This window comes from Nyctereutes procyonoides, unplaced genomic scaffold (assembly GCF_905146905.1).
Source record: "Nyctereutes procyonoides isolate TBG_1078 unplaced genomic scaffold, NYPRO_anot_genome, whole genome shotgun sequence".
NCBI lineage: Eukaryota > Metazoa > Chordata > Mammalia > Carnivora > Canidae > Nyctereutes > Nyctereutes procyonoides.
In genome coordinates this window covers 49,343,107-49,357,573 of record NW_026575042.1, presented here as the reverse complement: position 1 = coordinate 49,357,573, position 14,467 = coordinate 49,343,107, and the positions used below count along the sequence as shown (strand labels likewise).

The 14,467-nt window shown below is 40.8% G+C and overlaps 1 protein-coding gene across 1 annotated transcript in view; it reads right to left on the bottom strand.

Moving 5' to 3' along the window:
• Positions 1 to 14,467, bottom strand: part of MME (membrane metalloendopeptidase) — a 138,904-nt gene that overhangs the window by 107,183 nt on the left and 17,254 nt on the right. The window lies entirely within an intron of this gene.

The following is a 14,467-nucleotide window of genomic DNA, read 5'->3' as shown; positions in this document are numbered from 1 at the left end:
TAAAACAAAGCCTAAATAAAAAAGACCATTGCGTATAAGAAGATACACAATCTCCTTAATAGGTAAACGCCAATTAAAACTCCAATGTAGACCCAAGTTTTACTCAACCTGGCTTCTTACACATCATTGGGAAGATTAATAATTTGTACAATCTGCCAGAAGAAAAAAAAGTCATCCTTGTAAAAGGCAAACAATATTATGGGCTATCTTTTCAATGGGATTTTGAGCATCGGCTAGCACAAAAGTAGGAAAACTTGGTCTGTAAAGGGCCAGATAGTTAATATTTAAGACTTTGTCCACATACATTTGTTGCATATCTTTTTTTTTCCTTTTAAAACTCCTTAAAAATATTTTAGTATCTTAGCTTGTGGGCTCTATAAAAGCAGGCTGCTTGACCACTACTGGATTTGGTCAGCCAGCTGCAGTTTGCAGATTCCTGGCTTAGAGATCCTCCAGGATAATCTGACTTTATTGGAGCGTATACCCTGGGTGACTTTCTACTGACCATGCTATTTTGCAACTGGAAAAAGGGAGCCTTTATTGGAAACTAATCATAATGCAAATGCATTTGTTTGGGAATTTGTAGGAAAATGATAGCAACGGAAATGATTCTTGTTTAAACAATGCAAATAAATCTTTTCTGGCAAAGACACTAATGATTCCCATTGAAAAGATAACCCCAAACATAACCCCCAAAGATAATCCCTGTCTATATTGACAGGCCAGTATAGATTTGGAAAAAAACCTACACTTTAGCAAACTATTCTGGAAAACATTTGCATTATCTGGAAAGTTGAAAAAGCACATGATTTATAATCCAGCAATTCTACTTTCAGATACGTATTCTAGAAAAGAGCCTGCACATGTGCACCTGGAGATATGAGCAAGACTTCATCACAGCATCATCTGTAACTAATAATAATAATAATAATAATAATAATAATAAAACACTAGGAACAACACAAAAGTCCTTTGGTGGGAGAATGGGTAAAATATTGAAATACATTCAAAAGGTGGAATACTAGGGATCCCTGAGTGGCTCAGCGGTTTAGCGCCACCTTCAGCCCAGGGAGTGACCTCGGGTCCCGGGATAGAGTCCCACGTCGGGCTCCCTGCGTGGAGCCTACTTCTCCCTCTGCCTGTGTCTCTGCCTCTCTCACTTTCTCTCTGTGTCTCTCATGAATAAATAAATAAAATCTTTAAAAAAATAAATTTTTTTTAAAAAGGTGGAATACTAGAATTCTACACAGAATGCAAAATAAACAACTGCAGTCAAATCAGTGTGGATGATTCTGAAAAACAATGTTGAGCAAAAAAGCGAGCAAATCCTGGGCAGGATTGTATAGATACGAAGAAAAGAAAGGAGATGATGATTATGTAATCAAGGAAGCCCTAGACGAGTGGGTCAGAGAAACCCAAACAAGCATTTACGATAGAACATGGTAATTTTCATAATTGAGTTATATACAAAGTTCATTTGATATGTGATAGGCGACTTTTCACCGCTGGGCCTATCTGATTACTTCATCACTTAGCACTTTTTTTTTTATTAGATTTGAGGAATTCGCTAGAGAGAGAAGAGGATAAACGCATTCAAGACGGAGAGAACTTAGGGAACATTCTCTCTGTCTCGACTCGTGCAGGAGATGCAGTGTAATATTCTGATGACTTCAAATGGTTTGGGGTTGCTGAGCACGGGAGGGATGGCGAGGGAGAGCCCTCCGAAGAGGTCGGGGCCAGATCATGCAGGACTTTGTGCCTGCTGACAACGGCTGACGCTCTGTTGCAGGCCGGAGGAAGTGGTAGCACTTGTTGAGGGGGCAGGAGGGGCCCAGCTGAGGGTGCCCAGGCTGCGCCAGGGCTCGAGGAAAGGTGGACGGGGAGGCAACAACGCAGGCAGAGACACCTGCCAGGGGCCACGCAATGATCCCCAGGAGAGCTGCTTTTTCAAAAACCGACTGACCTCAGGCGGTGAAAGGTTTTTGAGCGGAATCCACAGCATTTGGTGGGTGTTTAAACACCGAAGGTAAAGAAGCAGCAGGAATCTAGAGTGACTCCCGCAGTCTGGGGCAACGAGGCCAACCTGCCCCTTGCCTGAGACAGGAGACGGTTGGCGGCCAGCGGTGGATAGGCCGTCGGGTGGCTTGCTGAAATTGTCGCATGTCTGCCACGTGATAGAATCCAACAGGGGCAGGTTTGTTGCTTCCCTCACTCCCGAAAGATGTCTAAATATGTGTTAGGGGCCAGGGACACCCGGTGGCTCAGCATTGGAGCATCTGCCTCTGGCCCAGGGCGTGACCCCAGGGTCCCGGGATCGAGTCCCACATCGGGCTCCCCACAGGGAGCCTGCTCTTCCCCCTGCCTGCATCTCTGCCTCTCTGTGTCTCTCATGAATAAATAAATAAATCTTAAAAAAAAATATTTGTTATGGGCCAAGTGCAATCATTAACCATGATGATGGGACAAAGAAGGCCCTGAAATGCCATAGCTTCATGACCCTGTCACCAGGCCAAGTTTTAGACCATAACTGACTTGACTGAAACCTGAATTTCCAAATGTGGATGGAGCCCACGCTCCGGCTACGCTGTCCCATGTGCTCCGATAGTGCGGGGCAGGACCCCCATGGGGACATGCGGCACCTTCCCCTACATGAGGCCGTGACTAAGCTCCATTACAGACCTGGGTCTCACCCCCCAGCCCAGGTCCTTAAGCAGCCGGAAATTCCTCTACTAACCAGGTACAGAGAAAGGGGATGCACGCTTGGCATCCACAAGCCTGGCACCCGTCCTAGCTTGGCGGGAGGGCTGTCTGTGGCAGGCACTCCGAGGGGGCCACCGCCACACGCTAAGGACGTGGGCCTGTGACCCCCCCAGGACACCTCTGGGCTGCATCTCCTGCGGACATCCGAGGCCGGCCAGGAGCTGAGCACTAACCGGGCAGCCCCAGGGGGAACCCAGACTGGGGACAGCTGTTCAGCCCTGGCACCAGGCACCTCGCCAGCTCTGCTGCTTTCTGACCCCGACCTTGAACAGGGGTGCTGAGTGCAAGCAGTCGACGGGGACAAGCAAGATAAAGAAAAGTAATGTGGCTTCTAAGCAACCTCCAGGTGGGAACGCTTGCATCTCACCTCGATCCAGTCACCTTGTCAATATAATCAATTCCCAACCCCTCTTGGATCCGTAGTTTCCAGGAAAAGTGCCAAATGAAATAGAAATATCTTGATGGTACTCTTAGGGTTTTTGCTTTATCCCGTAGCATTTCATTTGTGAAAATAAAGCTGACCTTTAACCCCACCGTTCTTAATCCTTTCCAGGATTAAGACTGGAAATCCTGGACTGTTCAGACTGGACTGTCCAGCAGACAGTCACTCTTACCAGTTCAGATGATTGCATTTATCCATGTTCTTTAAGTCCTAGGGATGCCTGGGGGGCTCAGTGGTTGGGCGTCCGCCTTAGGCCCAGGCAGTGACCCCACATCGGGCTCCCTGCATGGAGCCTGCTTCTCCCTCTCCCTCTCCCTCTGTGTCTCTCATGAATAAATAAATAAAATCTTAAAAAAAAAATCCTAATGAAAAATCTTTAAAGTTCACCTTGATCCACACATGCATATGTACGCACACAGCGGCTTTCAGCGCACATTTGTATTATAATGTTTAAAATATCTGAATGCCAAATCCTAGGGAACACTCACTGCTGTAACTAATTGTTCTAAGACACGTTTTAAGGTAAAACAACAACAACAACAAAATATTTTCCAGAATGGTGATGCGGGAATACTATTCCACAAGTTTGTTCACTACACTACAACTTTTTAAATTAAGCCAGAAAAAAAATTAAAGGGATGAAGGTATTAATAGGATCCATTCGACCAGGGCAAAATGCATGGAACTGAAAGCTCCAAAAACGTTCAACAATGTGCTCGGTCTTGTTTTTGCTCCTATCAAACGGATCGTGTTATTATAGAAGAGTTGTTGTCTGTCCCCCAGCCCACCTGTGATATCTGCGGTTATTGATGGAGGCAGCAGCTACATTCCCAAGGGAAACTAATCTCTTCCTGTTCCCCCTGGTTGTGCCCATTTCCTGCTGCCTCTCGAGCTGGGGAAGGGAGGCAAATCCCAATAAGGTATTTCTGCTGGGACTGTCTGACATCACAAAGATAAAGGATAGGTTTAGTCACATTCTTGCTAAATTGAGTCAGTATCGGGGTATTAAAATAGCTAAAGGTAACGGAGCCTATCCCTAGTCTGTTCAACTGACAGTCTTGCTTTTTACTCATTTGAAACTCAATGGGTTTCTTTCTGCTAAGGAATTCAGGGTCAGATTAATTTCCCCGGTAACTCTTTGAAGTGGGTGTTAATAAAATTAAAAAAGGTTTCTCCATAAAGTACGATTTTTCTCTTCCTCTCATATCTCCGATAAATTGCTAAGGCACAAGTTCACACGCTAGCAGGGAGTGATTAATCGTACTCTAAAGTCTCAAAGAAAAAGGGTCAGGTTAGCACTCTTCCATTTCAAGGGTGCTTATCTTCCGTCCAAATCGGTCTCTTGGGGGCTCAGCCTGGAAAAACCTCTCTGAACTCTGAGTCCCCCCACCCCCCACTAATCCTCTCACCTTGTTGCGGAAAAACCTTCCTTAATTTTCTCCATTTTTTCTAACCCTGTGATTTTTTGGTAGAAGTCTTCAATACATATATTTCACCAACTTTCACTTCTCAGTTGCACAACACGGGGCTACCACTGGGCTCTTCCATCCTTTTTTTCCCTCCATGTGCCCACTGGACAAAGCATCTTTCTTCTCCTTTCATCTCCCTACCATTTCTTCCTTGATTGCTCTTATCCGTCCGTCTTTATAATTTCATGAGGCTTATAGACTCATGACTAACTAACGAGCCTTCGACAGTTCATCCAGCCTGTTTCCTGAGCCGCAGACCTACTTTTGCTTCCATTCGCAGGACCCTTCCCAGACCCTGCTCCTGTGACCCAGTCAATTTTACAGAATCAGCATTGCCCAAGTTCATCGAGCCTTGGCACATCCAAGTGGTCTTTCATGACTTCTTTATTATAGTAAGTTCCCGCGTCCTAACATGTTTAATCTCTACAGGATCTCTTGGATTCTTTCCCTACGTTCCATTCCCAAAGCCAACATTAGCCAGCCTGAATTCTTTTCTCTTATTTTTTCCTGGATTATTATATCAATATTTTAACTATTATCCTTACAAAAAAAAAACCCCACAATTTTCATCTTTTCCTTATCTCAATTCATTGTTTACTTTAGTCCCTGGTTGACTGCTGGATGAGGAAGGGAAGAATTATCCCCTATAAGTTTAAGAAGAGGCATGGCCTTATCGATGTCTTGCTTTTAGACTTCAAGCCTTGAGCTGTGAGACAATACATCTCTGTTGTTTTACGGTGCCAGTTGTGGTACTTTGTTAAGACAGCCCTAGGAAACTAATAGTGACATCTAAGGAGGTCATTAAATAGATTGAGGGGGGAAAAAGATCTTCCAGGTGACAGTACATTCAAAAGGGTAGAGAAGTGGAGGGGTACCTAGAGGAATCCTATCAAAGCAACTGAATTGCTTAATTTCAACAGGATCTGTGTAGTTCAATGAATAATAAACATACAAACAAACAGTGCGTGGTGGTGTTCCATTATTTCACACAATGAATGTGTACCTCAGAATGAACAAAAGAAATGAGACACAAACCTTAGCCTCTTTTTTCTTTTTCCTGAGCCTGTCTCTTTGTGCCTCTCCTCACTGAGTATTTTGCCAATTGGAGGATGTATACTGTTGTGAAATATGCCTTTTTAAAAAACAAACAAACAAACAAACAAACAAACAAAAAATCATGGCTTCTAAACATAAGCCAAACACTTTATTTGGTTTTCAACGAAAGAAACAGGTATCTCTTCCAATATGGACAAAATACTGCATATATTTTAATTACTGAGAGATCTTTTACAGTTTGACACCTTCCTCATGGGCTTTCAAGGGTAATTTTGGCTCCACCTAATTTTTGCCTATCCAGATTTGAGGATCCGACTCTTTAGTAAGACTCAGCTTTATTGTAAAAGGTTATCTAATGTCCAGTTTTCTGTTCCTAAGGCACCTCAAAGTTGGTCACTCATCACCAGGGAGATGCAAATCAAAACTACAATGAGATGTCACTCCACACCTGTCAGAATGGCTGGAATCAAAAACACAAGAAACAACAATGTTGGCGAGGATGTGGAGGAAAAGGAACCTTCTTGTGCTATTGTTGGGGGCGCAGCCACAGTAGGACACAGTATGGAGTTTCCCCAAAAAATTAAAAATAGAATTACCCTACAATCCAGTAATCGCACTACTGGATATTTACTCCTAAAAACACAAAAACAACTAATTCAAAGAGACACAGTACCCTTATGTTTACTGCAGCATTATCTACAGCAGCCCAATGATGGAAGCAGCCCAGGTGCCCATCGATAGATGGATGGATAAAGAAGAGGCGGTGTATATAAATAATGGGATATTAGTCAGCCACTAAAAATAATGAAATCTTGCCATTTGCAACCACATGGATGGAGCTAGAGAGTATAATGCTAAGCGAACTGAAGGCCGTCAGAGGAAGACAAATACCATATGATTTAACTCCTATGTGGAATTTAAGAAACAAAACAAATGAGCAAAAGGGGAAAAAAGAGAGAGATGGAAAAGAGACAAACCAGACTCTTAACTACAGGGAACAAACTGATGGTCACCAAAGGGGAAATGGAGGGGAAGGGTGAAGCCAGCGGTGGGGATTAGGAGGGCACTTGTGATGAGCACCGGGTGTTGTATGGAATTAAAAAAAAAAAAACGACCTCAAAGTTGGAGGGTAGAGTGTAGGTCATCAACAGACCAGCAATTTTTATTTTCTTTACCAGGCCAGGGAAATTCTGAGACAGCTTAACAGAAGTTTTTTGTTTTGTTTTTAGCTTTTTTTTTCAGAGCTTATTCACGTATGACACTTTTAAGTATAAAAAAGAACTGCCCCATATATTAAATAGCTACATATATCATCCACATCAAACAACATGTGTGTGGGTGTGTGTGCATGTGCATGAGCATGTGTGTGCAGCTACAGTGGGGAAACTGAGATGACGAGAAATCGAGGAATTCTCTGAAGTCATAGAACTAATCATGGGAAAACCAGGATATGAATTCACATAGTCTAACTTTGAATTTAGCATTTTTCCAACTTGAGTATGATGATTGTTTTCTCTCTCTCTCTCTCTCTCTCTCTATATATATATATATATATATATATATATATATATATATATATATATGACTTTCCAGCATGGAGTTTCTCCACAGGGAAAATTTTGCTTTCCGGGCTACATTTGACAATGTTAGAAGACATTTTATTTTGAGGGGGTGCTGGTGGCATCCGGTGGATAGAGGCTAATATCTGAACGTCTTACAATATATAGGACATCCCCTCAGAAAAAAGAGTTATCTAGTCCAAAATGTCAGTAAAACCGGGGTTAAAAAGTTGTGATTAGGATTAATGGCTAATAATAAATATGATTATACCATATGCTAAGAAATAATTATTTCTAAGCAGCGTTTCCTTTACTCTTGAAATATCCTTGATTAAGTACCTAGTATTCTTAGGGCACCTGGGTGGCTCAGTGTTTGGGCATCCGCCTTTGGCTCAGGGTGTGACCCTGGGGTCCCGGGTTTGAGTCCCTCATCGGGCTCCCCGCAGGGAGCCTGCTTCTCCTCTGCCTGTGTCTCTGCCTCTCTCTGTGTGTCTCTCATGAATAAATAAATAAAATCTTTAAAAAAAAGTACATAGCATTCTCAGTTTACAAATGAAGAAGCTAACATGGAGAGATGAATTTGCCTCAGCAAGTGACCAAGGCTAAAACTCAAACATGGGTATCTTTGTGGCTAAAGGCTTTACTTTTAACAAGACAGTCTAACTATCTCACTGACCGGGAGGTCATCATATGGTAAAATGTGATTCTAAGTAACTTTTCTGCTAAGGATTATTTTATGCTTTGGTTGCCTTTGCCCGACAATAACTATTGTATCCTTTATAAGACAATGATGTGGTGTAAAATTTGCTAAGATCAATTCTAGTTGGCAGACCAAAGTCAATCATATAATGAACACAGGATCATGTTATCCTGCCCGAAAAATAAATGTCCCTGCCTGATTTATACCTGGAAGAACAAGAAATGTAATTTTAAAATCCTTTTACCTCTTTTAAGATAAAATTTATAAGGTACTTCTGTGGTCACTCGGCAGCTTTTATCCACCTATATCATTGTTGAGAAATTCCTTTTTTGTTTTTAAATGACTGAGAGACCTTAAGAGTTTGAATTAAAAAAGTGGTCATCAATAATAGCAGGCCGTGTAATTCAGAACAAAATTCCCATTGTGAACAGCAGAAAAACAAAGGAAGAGAATATGATAAAATAGTGAAGAACCATGGGGTCAAGATTCAGGAGAAAGAGGTAACCCAGAAAGTGAGTCCTCAATTTGGGGCAATTTTCCTCTAATGTCACATATTAGTTCTTTCTTTCTTTCCTTCTTTCTAGACTTTATTTATTTATTTATTTATTTATTTATTTAGAGAGACTGTGTGTGTGTGTGCAGAGGCGGAGGGGAGGGGGAGAGGGAGAGGGAGAAACAGGCTCCCCACTGAGGAGGGAGCCCATATGGGGGCTCAATCCCAGGACCCTGGGATCATGGCCTGAGCTGAAGGCAGAAGCTTTCCCCACCGAGCCACCAGGATGCCCGTCACATATCAACTCTTGATGAGGTCCAAGAGCCTGAGATGGGCAGGGCTTTGACAATTTTGTACAGCAAGAAGGAATCAATGGACACCAGAGCCCACCACAAGAAGGAAACTAGTAAATCCCTCCGTGCTTTGTCTTGAGACCTCAAAAGGATATAGCCTAAGGAGTGGGGTGTACTGAAAACCATCTGCCCCTTCCAGGACACTTCATACAGCTGTTTTCACCTTGGCACATCTTTTCCACATGTTGTTTGCAGAGTCATCCTTTTCTAAGATATATCTCAGACGAAGCTGTGAAAGATTTGGAGTCTGTCTGTAGCTCTCCCCGAGTCAGGCCCCCTCCCCTCCCCACCACCATGTTGCTCCTTATTGTCACCAGGACCTTCCAACTTCCCCTCCAGTACAGACATCGGTGCTCACTCTCTGTCTGGGAAGGACCTGAGAGCTCTGGAAATGATCTTGTTCAAACCCCCTCATTTTGTAAATGAGTAAACTAAGGACAAGAGAGACCAACCTATTTGCCCTAAATGATCTTCAGGAAGGTAGAAATGCCCGTTGAAAATTAGTAAACCGTCATAACCCTAAGTATTTCGTGTAACACTTTAAGAAAGCTTCCAGCAAAGGCAAAGGACCTTTAGTAATGGGATTTCAGCTTTCAGCCAGTCCAAAGGTACATTCGCAGATCAAAGAGGTTGTCTCACATAAATGAAATTATGTAATTTTGCTGCAACCTCTCAGAACCTCATTTTTGTCCCCAGCCTCCCAAAGGGCAGGTATAAAGGTCTGTTTTGATTTGTTTTTAAGATTTTATTTATTTATTCATGAGAGGCAGAGAGAAGCAGAGACAGGCAGACAGAGGAGAAGTAGGATCCATGCAAGGAGCCCGATGTGGGACTCGATCCTGAAACTTCAGGATCCTGCTCTGGGCCAAAGGCAGATGCTCAACCATTGAGCCATCCAGGCGTCCCTAAAGGTCTCTTTTTAAAGTCAGTAGCCTATGATCTCATGGCCCAAGGTAATTTTAGGTGGCACAAAAAGTATCTGTGGCCACGTTCTATCTACCCTCACTCTTGCCACTCAAGAGAGCAATCAACTGATTATTGACTCTTGTTTTGAGATTCTGGGTCTAGTCTCCAGGGGCCAAATATATTCAATGACCTTTTTTACTGAATTCTTATATTATTAATTTTTTTTTCGTTTTATTTTCTTGTGTTTACTAAACTAGCTATGAATAATGAGAATTTTTGCTTCTTTCATATATATATATATGATTTATTTCATTCTTTTTAAATTGAATTGACCGCATATCAGTTTTTATTTCCCTAGAATTTAAGAATTGTATATTTTTACCCTATTGATCTATCTTTGATTTTTTAAAAATAAATCCTACATTTTCTCATTTAATACACTAGTGATTTATTTCAGATGGTGGCATCTTTATTCATAAATTAGGTAAGGCCTATAGTTTCTATTCCTTGTGGGAGGCAGACAAGGTAATGGTTAATAGCTTGTCTTCTAGAACCAAGTCACTGGGTTCCATCTCAGTTCCACTATTTACTAATTGTGGGATCTTGGAGAAGTTACCTAACCTCTCTGTGAATAAGTTTTCTTATCTATAAAAGGTGATAATAATAGTATCTATTTCATAAGCATTTTGTGAGAATTAAATGAACGTATATTCTTAGAACACTTACAATAGTGCTCATTATACAAAAAGTTCTTCATAAGCATTAGCGATTTTCATGTCATCCTGGCCAGGTTAACCTCATAAAACACACTTGGAAGGGATGCTTCTTTTTCCATGATCTGGAAACACTTAAAAGGCAGAATAATTATTTATTCCTTGAGGATTTGAAATAATTCAGTTATGAAGTCACCTGAAACCTGTATCCTTTGGCAGGGGGCCGAGGATTACTCTTGGACAAGTTCACATTTTCTTTATCTTCTTGGAGTTGTTTTGAATATGGGAGGCTTGCTAGAAAATTACATGTACTATTTGCAAAATATTAAGATTTTTCAAGTGTATCAATATAGTGGTTTTGCCTTTAATCTTTTCCTAATGAGATTTAAAATGTATTTTTTCATTTGTGGCCTTTTCAAAGAGTCAGGTTATGGTTTTGTTTATCGACTTATTCTTTGCTTGTCCTTTTTCCCCATGTAATACTGGTGTCATTCCTTAAAATTATTTTCTCTTCTTGGGTTTTTCTAACTTACATTAAATGCTTTAATTCGGGGGTGCCTGGGTGGCTCAGTCAGTTAAGCTTTCTGCTCAGTTCATGATCCCAAAGTCCTGGGATCAAGCCCCAAAGTCCTGGCCCTATGCTCAGCAGGGGAGTTGCTTCTCCCTCCTCCTCTGCCAGCTGCACCTCCTGCTTGTGTTCTTTTTCTCTCTCTGTCAAGTAAACAAACAAATCAAGTAACCAAACAAAATATTTAAAAAATAATAATAAATAAAATTTGCTCTTTGATACAATGCTGGCAAATTGCTTTATTTTATTTTATTTTTTAAAAGATTTTATTTATTTATTCATGAGAGACAGAGAGAGACAAAGACACGGGCAGAGGAAGAAGCAGGCTTCATGCAGGGAGCCTGATGTGAGACTCGAGGATCACGACCTGAGCCAAAGGTAGATGCTTAAGCACTGAGCCACCCGGGCATCCTGGCAAGTTGCTTTAAAAGTGCAAAGAAATAGTTAAGGGATGTGTTCCTTCTCTTTTTCTAACATGAGCATGCTATATTTATATGCTATTTATTATGATTATATTATAATTAATTGGTTAATTAATTTACACATATTTATTTAGAACTAGATGTTGTCTGGGGTGGTGGCCATGGGCATAGGCAGTGAAGAATAAACAAAACAAACATTGCCTTCAGGAAGAAAAAATGTGGTTGGTTAAATGTGCTTTGAGGAGGGCCAGATGCTCTTCCTCTTTCTTGGATCTAAACTGGATAGAATGCAGTTGCCTAACAGTTGGGGTCAATTATGATCAGGAGTTTTTATTAAAAATGTAGACAATTTTAACTGGACTGAGCACATGTATTATTATTATTATTGTTCTTATCAATAAGGATTTATACGAGTTTGTTTTAATCAACTACCTACTGATGCATCGTAGAATATATGAAAGCTAAGTAAGCTGGCATCCTCTTTTGTTAAGTAAACTTAGCCTAGGCTTCCAGAAGCAAGATGGTTAAAAAAAAAAAAAAAAAGCTATATCCTAGACCCTTCCTTCTCTAAAAATCAAAAAATTAAAAAATAAATCTAAAACAGCAACCGCAAACAGGAATGAAAGAAAATTTTAGTACAGCAGCAGGAGTCAAGCAAATAGATAGAGAACTTAGCCAGAAAAAGAGAGGTAGAATGTAATAGGCATTGTGAGGATTCCTTCCTCCGTCCATCCTGTAAGCTGCGGGGGGAAAAGATGAATTATATCCTAAAAAATATCACTGATCTTCACCCCTTCACTCCTCCCTGCCCCTCCCACACAGTCATTATAATTTGAAGAAAAATGAATGAATAGAAATGTCAGCTCGGGGAAAACTCTCAAATCCTTTGAGAGTACGAAATATAAACTCTGTCCACCAGCACAGCAGAGGCAGGCAAGTCCGCTAGGGATCCCCCAACGGGAAGTGAGCTGAGTACAGAAGTCCAAGAAATTGTAATAATCATCCAAACTCCTTGGTCTTTTAAAAGTGCTTAGGGATCCAGTATAAAGGATGCCGAATGAGAAAATAAGATAAAATCATCTGAGGGAAGATGCACTTGGAGAACTGTAGGTGAAAGCCAGTCAATTTTCTTTTCTGTGAACTAGCCTTATGGTTAAAAACAACAACAACAAAAAAACACCTGAGTGGGAAGAGATTGTGAATTACAGCTGGTAAAACATGGTAAGGGAATTGAAGATCTGGAATTCCCTATTGGAAGTTGCTGAATGGGGAAGAATGAGCTAGACCTAAGAGTAGCTCCATGTTAAAAAAGAAAAAAAAAAAAAAAAGCAACCAAAGCCCAAATCCCCCAAATCTGTGGACTGACTAGAAGGAGTGAACCAAGGCCCTGAACATTTTTTTTTAAGGCAAATGAACTTTTTGTTATATTTTTTGTACAACATACACTTAGGGGGTCATAAGTGCACATCTCAATGAATTTTCACCAAGTTAAGACATCGGCGCAATTACATTAAGAAATGGAATATCGTTAGTGCCTCTGAGGTACCGCAGGGCCTCCTTCAAGTCACCTCCTACTTGTCCTAGAATTACTCGGTATTCTAATTTCTGATCCCATAGATTAGTTTGGCCTGTTTTCAAATTTTATATAAATGGAGAATTCGTGCAATAGATTCTGTATTAGTCTATTTGGGCTGCCAGGGTAAAACATAGTTGACTTCTGGCTTAAGCCAGAAGCCACAGAAATGTACTTGCTCACAGTTCTGGAGGCTGGCAGTCCTAGATCAAGGTTCCAGCCAACTCGGTTTCTGGGGGAAGCTCTCTTCCTGGCTTGCAGGTGGCCGGCGGTCTTCTTGCTGTGCCCTCACATGGCAGAGAGAAAGCAGGTTCTCTGGTGTGTCTTCTTCTAAAGACCCTGATCCTATCAAGTTGTGGCTGCAACACTTATAACCTCTTCTAATGTTCACTGACTCCTAAAGCTCAAATGCAGTCACGTGGGGTTAGGGCTTCAACATAGGAATTTTGGGTGGACACATTTAGTCCATAACAGATTCTCTCTTCTTGCTCAACACCGTTTGTGGTTTCTGTTTGTTCATTTTTACTACTCTATGGTATTTCATTGTGTGAGCATATCACATTCCCCACCCCCCCAATTTTATAGTTGAGATATTTGAATGGTTTCCAGTTTGGAAGTGACAGTTTATGTGTCTTTTAGTGAAGACATGAATACATATGGTGAACACATGAAGATAATACCGACGTTGGGTATGTATCTAGAAGTTGAATTGCTGGGTCATGGAGTATACGTATGATTCAGGTTTAGTCGATAGATACCGCCAAACAATTTTGCAAGATGGCTGAACTAGTTTATATTAGCAATATATGAGATTTCTGATTATTTTCAATCCTTGCCAACTCAGTCATTTCTATTTTAGTCATATGTTTATCAGCCAAAAGATACTCATTGAAGTCTTTTTTTTTTTAATTTTTTTTCCCTGAGTCATTGAAGTCTTTATGCCATTTTCATATATAGTGAATTTCTAATGATGATATAAGAGAGTACATAGGCAAGGTCATCTATCTGTGATTGTTCATAGGACTTAATTCTTCCCATTCATGCACACAATAAGGGAAATGAGGGCATTTGTACCAAAGCTCTATAGAATAAAAAATTTGTTTGGTCTCAGTAACCTGGAAGGAAGACAAGAAGAACATACCAAAATTATTTAGGACCAAAAGAAGGTTTTGACAAAATTTCAAATGAATAGCAATGAAGGCAAAAAGAAATGGCATGAAAGCTACATAGTAGCACTATAATAATAATCATTAAAGAAAGGAATTAGTATTAAAAATTCTAACATAACATCATGCAATAAAAAAAAGATCAAAGAAATAACAGTAAATTGCATTCTGCATTAGTATCCTAGGGCTGTGATAACGAATTATGACAAACTAGGTGACTTGAAACAACAGACATTTATTCTCTTAGAGTTCTGGAGGATAGTTTCTGGTGATTGCTGTCAATCCTT